Source organism: Meleagris gallopavo, chromosome 3, assembly GCF_000146605.3.
Source record: "Meleagris gallopavo isolate NT-WF06-2002-E0010 breed Aviagen turkey brand Nicholas breeding stock chromosome 3, Turkey_5.1, whole genome shotgun sequence".
Taxonomy (NCBI): domain Eukaryota; kingdom Metazoa; phylum Chordata; class Aves; order Galliformes; family Phasianidae; genus Meleagris; species Meleagris gallopavo.
The window spans coordinates 16,793,870-16,800,931 of NC_015013.2; the positions used below are offsets into that span (position 1 = coordinate 16,793,870).

Consider the following 7,062-nt stretch of genomic DNA (forward strand, 5'->3'; position numbering starts at 1 on the left):
TTTATGCTTTTAATTTAATAGAAACAGATGCAAATTAAAAACAACCTTCTCTTTCTGCCACGTGACGTACTAATGAAAATATCCCAAAGAAGATCAAAAGAAAGAAATTGCCTTTCAATAACATTGCATTTTTATTTTTTTAAGTAACCATATAAAGTAAAGAGAATAATTTTTAACATTTATACTAATACTTTACACTTTTAAAAAGCTACTCTCAGTTTGGTAGATTGCTAAAAGATAAAAATACAGCTAATACAATAGATTTCTACCAAAACCCTTAATTAGGTTTAATACGTAAAATATTAAAGTAAGATTCCAGACTCAATCCAGGCCATTTTGTGTTCCGTCATTTTTGCCAAATGTTAGAGAACACTTTCCAAGGGTGAAAACAAACGCAACCTAATGCAAATTGTTGTATATGAGTTGTGTCAGAACTCAGTTAAAGCCCTATGCAAGGTTGCCAGAGGAAAAAAAAGTTAGAAGGTGACAGACTCTTGCTACTTCTTTACGTCCAGAATCAAAGGAGGGAATAGAGACTAACTCCAAGTCTTCCTCCGAAAACAAAGCGATTTTTGCTCTTTGCCATAATACCTGTGTTCTGTCAAATGCTCCATACTCTGTAAATCATAAAATATATTGCTTTAAGCAAAGGTAAGAGTTGCACATCTCTGTGTCTGGATTCACTCGAACTAATTATATATATATTAAAACAATAAAAACAAAAATTATTTCTCATAATTAGAAATATGAATACAAATTAATTAGTGTTAAAAAATGAAATTCTAACTTTTTTTTTTTTTGCTTTAATTCCACAAGCTTTTATGTCTGTATGTCTAATAAAGGAAGTATTACTTAAAGTATATGATCTCCATTATGCCTTTTGAAATAAAAGCAATCTTATATAAATATAGTTACAAATATTACTGTGACCATGATTTTTCTCTTAACTTTGTATACTTAGACTATCTATATTTGAAATGTTAAAATGAAGTCATTTATAAATTATGGGTCTTGGAAATCATCTAATGTCCAGAGAATTTCAGAAAGGATGCAATTTAATTGTTGCCAGGGTCTGTTCTAGAAACCATTTCTGTCCATGAGAGTCAGTTTATTACTCCCAGTAGACTTTGCATCAGTCCCACAAATACCTAAACTACTCCAAATAATCAGAAATTATACCCTAAAGGTTCAGTTAATACTTTGCCTATGAAAAAAAAGATTTTAAACTTCACAAATGAGATGAAAACTCAGTTTTAACTGAACAGATGCCACAGAACAAACCAAAAACTTAACCATGAGTTTGGTACTAGCATTTCTGTGAAACTGAGAGAACAGTAACAACAAAATTCTTTATCACTACTTGAGCAGTCACTGAGATTGAGTGACAACATGCAGTCAATTGTTTTGCATTAGTAAGGGACCTAACAAATAGAAACATGCAGAGTATTCAATATGCTGTCTTACTACATCATGAAATTTGGAAAAACACTTGTTGAAGTAATTTTACGCTATTCACTTGAGAAAACAAAAACACAAATTAAAGACTAACAGGTTGTCAGCTGCATTTTTCCTTTACTTTAACATTTCCTGTCTTTTATTCCTCTGGAAAAACAGCATGTGAAATCAGCAAACCTAAATTCATTCTTCTGGCTAAACAGCAGTCAAGTTGATTTCTTGGCCTGACATAATCAATGAAATAAATATTATCAAGAGTAGGCTTAGAAAAACAAGACTTATCCTCAACCACACTTCATCCTTTTGTTATAAGCCCTTGAAGCACTTGTGCAGAACACTGCTATTGACACATCAGTTATAACCTGGGGAATAATGAAAATTACAAAGGAATTACTTACAGCTTCCCATCTAAAGAGTGGTAAGAAAGAGTTAACTGGTGCCTTCTCTCTCAAGATAGGAAGTTGTAGGAATGCCAATGAACCTATGAAAAATTAATTAATTGACTTGTGGCGTGCTACATGTAGAATGTGTTTTATTGAGATGGCGTTAAATTTGGCATTAAGATGGAAATAAGGATAATTCTTTAAAAGATGCAGCCCTACATTTTTTTTTCTGTCAAAACTCATTTTCAGGAAGACTGCTTCCTACAGAAAAGTAAAGTTCTTAATCAAAAAGGGCAATTCTACAAAAACTGGGAACCTGAAAAAGGGGCTGAAGTTCCATAATACAAGTGAAAGCTGTCCAGAGATCCCTAGCTACAGAATTGGGGGACGGCCTAAAACAAGGATACAAGAGTTGCCATGGGACACTGTGTTACCCAGCCACATGTGAAGTGTTTCCACAAGGTGAAGGACGTAAGATACAAAAGCCAACACCCTGGCAATGGATAGCAGAACAGAGATAGAGAATTCTAAAGAATAGCTTACGCTGTTGGATAATTATATAATACTAGCCCCAAAAGAACTATTAAAAGTGTGATCGCCCTTTGTTCTGTGAAGAGCATTAGGTATTGATCAACTAGTCACCAGTGTTGTGCAGATCAATGTTATCCAAGAATGAAGTGGATTAAAAGTTACTGGTAAGGATCTAGAAGGTATTCATTAAAAGTTATCGTGGAAGGAGATGATTCCTAAGGTTAACTAGGGAAATGATTAAGCTATTCTGTAAATAGATGTGGAAAGACCTTGGTTTGTTTAGCCTAGCCAAATGAAAGTTGACAAGACATTATTGAAGTAAAAAGTAAAGAATAACATAAATTAGTGATCCTATAGTAATATACAGAAGCATACAATGATAATGAGTGTAGAGCTGTATTTCTAACCCCTGTAGGGGAAAATTCATTACAGGTTTTTAACTTCTGTGGTACAAGACTTGTTCTACTTTCTCTCTCAGGAATTTAATTTGGCAAATGTCCTGTGATGGTTGCGAGAACTCAGAAAGCTGATAAGAGTGCTTCCTGCCATATCATACTCATTGCTAATAATAGTATACAAAAAAGCACAATGTCTTTCAGGGCATTTCATATTGTTTTTCGTTTGTTTGTTTTAATTTATTTCTCAGTTAAATTGAAAACAAATACAAGTGAGTTACCATAGTTTAGTTATTACATTTACTAGCAACTTTTCTTCATCTTTTAGCTTGATCACTCTTTTGTAATGACAAAGTGAAAATTGCCTTTCCTCACAAAGATTACAGAAGTGATATTTTCTCCTCTGAGCAACTAATGAGATTGAACTTGGGTCTTCTATAAATGTAATCAAAAAGTTTAATTATTTCTGAAATGCATAATGGGAGAAGTTAGTCAAAACAACATTTTGGAAATAGAGGATCACACTGCATGACAGTACCTGACAGAATCCTTGCAGCCTCCCATGGGCAAAGCCGTTCCACATAGTGCTGCTGCTATCTACACAGATGATCTGTCACCTTCTCAGCAGGAGGTCTCTGAAAAAAAGAAACTATAGGACGGGAAAAGTAATAACAATAAGAATAAAAACAGCTAAAAACAATAATAGTAAAGATTTGCAAGTCAGGGATAATGCGTTATATCTAAATCTTGCTGAGTTTGCAAGCCTTGCAAGGCTGTATTTTGACATATGCTGTGATTGAAACCATTCAGCAAACAAAGGATAAGGAAAGAGTACTTGTTTTGATTTTCTGCAAGGCCTTTTTACAGACACCAGTAGCAAACTGAATTTATATGTCCATTTAAAACACAAAACAAAAACAGAAACCAAAACTCAGAAATAATGCCACAGATATGAAAGTGGGTAACGACTACTCACTCCCTGCTGGTTTCTCTTCCCAGCTTCTTCAAGAAGCTACAGTCTCACCAGAAAACTTCTGCAGAACAGACTCCCATTCTATTTTTTGCCCTGAATTTGGCTGGTCATGAGTTCTAAATAATCTTCTCTGACTTTATCTTCTATGTTAATACATTATAAGGCAGTAGCACAGCAATCCAAAGAGTTACATATTCCCATCTGTCTGAAAGTGAATGTAAGAAAGTAGAATTTGGTTTGAAGTAGGAAAAAGAAGAGTGAATTATGCCTTTCCTCAATAGTTACAAGGATACGAGCAGGAAGAATGTTTCTTATTTTCCATTGATTTGATTCTGTTCTGTTACTACTTCTTGGATAACAAAAGGAGCCTTAAAATTACTAGTCCTTTCAGAAAAACTTTATCCTTTCCTCAAAATGGATTTGCCATGGCTGATGATACAATCTTGTTATGATCTCACACAAAGACATACTGAAACTGGGCAAAACACTAGTGATTCACAAAGTGTTGGAACACAACGCAGCAAACATTGCATGATAAACACAGGATAAGAGCACATAAACTGAAAAAGCAGTACAAAGAACCTCACATACCCACAAAATTATTTGACAAGGAGTGATAAACAACAGCTCTTTGACTGTTTTAAAGAAAAGGAAAGATACCTTTGGTTGCTGTAGACCACTTTGCAGTTCCATAGATTTATTTATTTTTTTACTTCTCTTTGGAACAGCAAGTCGAGAGGTCATTAAAAAGTTGCACAGTTAAAAGGCAGCTCTTCTTTTAACCTTTGTATTTCAGAAGAAATAGTCAATAACAGCCAGTCACAGTTGGCTGCTTTGGTGGCTTTTGTGATTTCAAGCATATGAGTTCCAACAACTGGTATCCACAATGACAAGGAGTGGCTGAAAAACCAAAAAACAGTACAGAGAAAAAATAACAATGGAAGGACTCCATGTAAAAGACATGCTAGTAACACATGTAAGGTGTAAGCTCAGTTCAGAAGGCTGGGTGAACTACTGGAAGAACATGGCCACCAACCTTAAGCACCCCTCTTCAAAGGTCAGCTCTCTTCTTTAACTGTTAAGAGTAAGGTTTGACATTTCCCCACATTCAATCTCTGAGAAAATCAGAGAAATCAGAAAAATTCAGAAAACTGAATGAGAGAAATATGAAATAATAGAGGTTGCAACTGAGCTGTTATCTGCACAGACAGCCTTTGTGCTTGTTGCCAGAAAAAGTTTGTTAGTACAAAAGAAACAGACATTTATTTGATTTAGCTTTTAGGCTCCCTGACTTTCAATGTATAGTCTCAGATCAATGTAACTAATTTTTTCAGTTGAGGGTCCCAAACACTAATAAAAGCTTCATAAATGTGAGCCATCAGATAAACAGCTCATTAAAGCAGAAGACAAATAGCCTGGATAAATAGCAAAATTGTTCAGGATGATTGTATATTTTGGTTTTAATTCCCACTGGAGAAGTACTTTACAGTAAGCAGCTGGAAGATATGAGGATATAACAGAAAGAATAACAGAGTGGCACTGGGAATAATGCCTACATTTTTCTCCTTACGGCAGTAAAGTTTCACAGTCAGCACTAAAGAAAGACGCTTTTCTAAGATCATGTATCACTATACCCTGAGAAGCAAAGTAAATCAGCTTATGCCAGGGTGCATTCTACAATGGCTGGGCTGCTTTCACATGCTTGTGTGAGCTTCCTTTCTGCTGCCAACAGTAGAAACTCACATGAAACAACAGACAAGCAGCTGTCTTTAAAGTAACTCCAGACATCTTCAAGATCTTAAAATAAAATGATGTCCCTTATCAAATTAGTGGTGATGCTAATGCATGTTCAGAAGTCAAAATATCCATTATCCATATTCCCACCCTGACCCCAATCCATTTACTGCTACCATTTCTATGGCTGACTTTCATACAGGCATATTTAGCCCTGTTTTTACTTGATATCCCTTGTGAAGCAAACATCTTGTGATGTATTCATGGCCAAGTAAGCCTATCAAGGTGTGAAAGATTGAAAAATGTGAATATTTCTACACTCAAGATGTTTTCAGTTGGTACATGTGTTATAGTTGAAAACGAGATTAATTGAAAGACAGTATTTATAGTGACTGGTGACTGTAACTTAACTTTCTTGTATAGGGTGTTTTGGGGGTGAGTTGGTGGGAAGCTGACTAATAAGCTGTCTTGATGGTAACATTCAGTTTCTTTTAGAAAACATTAATGTATTTATATTTGGTACCATCATTATTAACAGTGAGTAGGAAAAAATCTGCTGCTGCATCTATAATTAAAATAAAATAGATAAGGCATTTTTAAATAGAACACACTTTTTTTTTTTTCTTTTTTCTTTTTTTTTTTTTTTTAGCTTAGCAGTTTATGGAATTGTGTCATTGTTCACTGATATTTCAAGGTGGAAAGTAGCTCTGAATATTCAATGAAATAATAGTTCTCCATCAGAAAACTAACTGCCTGCTTGCCTTTACAGAGCAAACCAGAAAAACTTACATTTACTGTGTTTGTATCTTTATAGCAATGTTTGCCAAGAGGGAATATTTTAATTTTCTACAGGAATTTGATCTATGGGTTATAAATATAGACTATCAAGTGTCAAATCTGTCCCTAACTTTTCCTGAAGTTAAAAGGGTAAACTGGTAAGAAATGTTTGGTGAATTGACTGCTAAATTAATATGGAAAGTGTTTGCATGCTCTTGGTTTCCTTTCATTATACACTTGTTGTCCAAAGATATAAGGGCTTTCAGCGTTACAGAAAAATTGAAGGATTTTTTTTTTTCCCTTTTTTCTCTCTTTTTTTTTTTAATTATGAGTTTGCTGAGTGAGAAAATTCATATACTCAAAGAGATATCAATATTCTTCAACCATTAACGGTCATTATTCATGTTTTCTTTTTAATTATTAACCATCATGCACTAGTTACTATCTCATATTTTTTATTTCTAATTGCTGCACTCTCTCTACCTTTATACAATCATCCAATTAAATCCACAGCACCTTGCTTCCCACTGGAACACTATAAACTCAAAACAGTTCTTACAAACCCAAAGAAAGGCAATACTGGATTAGACATCAAAACAAAATTTACAGGAATTATAAATTAGATTTAATTCACTGTTCTTTGCTTAGCTGCCTTAATCCTGTGAAAACTGGTTATTGTAGAAAAAAGTTCTTTTTAAACATCTTGCTGTTTTTTCAGACATTTTCATCTAGCACACCAGGAACAATTGCAGGGTAGTCATACACCTTGTATTCTGATCTTATACAAAACCTGATTAATCCATGCTTTTTTTTT

The 7,062-nt window shown here is 34.2% G+C and overlaps 1 long non-coding RNA gene across 3 annotated transcripts in view; it reads right to left on the bottom strand.

The window, feature by feature from the left end:
- Positions 1–7,062, bottom strand: part of LOC104910139 — an 88,898-nt gene that overhangs the window by 79,579 nt on the left and 2,257 nt on the right. For 2 of the 3 annotated variants that reach the window (XR_004159166.1, XR_004159165.1), the window contains exons 2-3: positions 4,398–4,637; positions 3,303–3,413 (exon numbers count right to left, since the gene is read on the bottom strand). This is a non-coding gene — a long non-coding RNA (uncharacterized LOC104910139). The remainder of the gene's footprint in view (positions 1–3,302; positions 3,414–4,397; positions 4,638–7,062) is intronic. The other variant, XR_004159167.1, reaches the window with a different exon arrangement.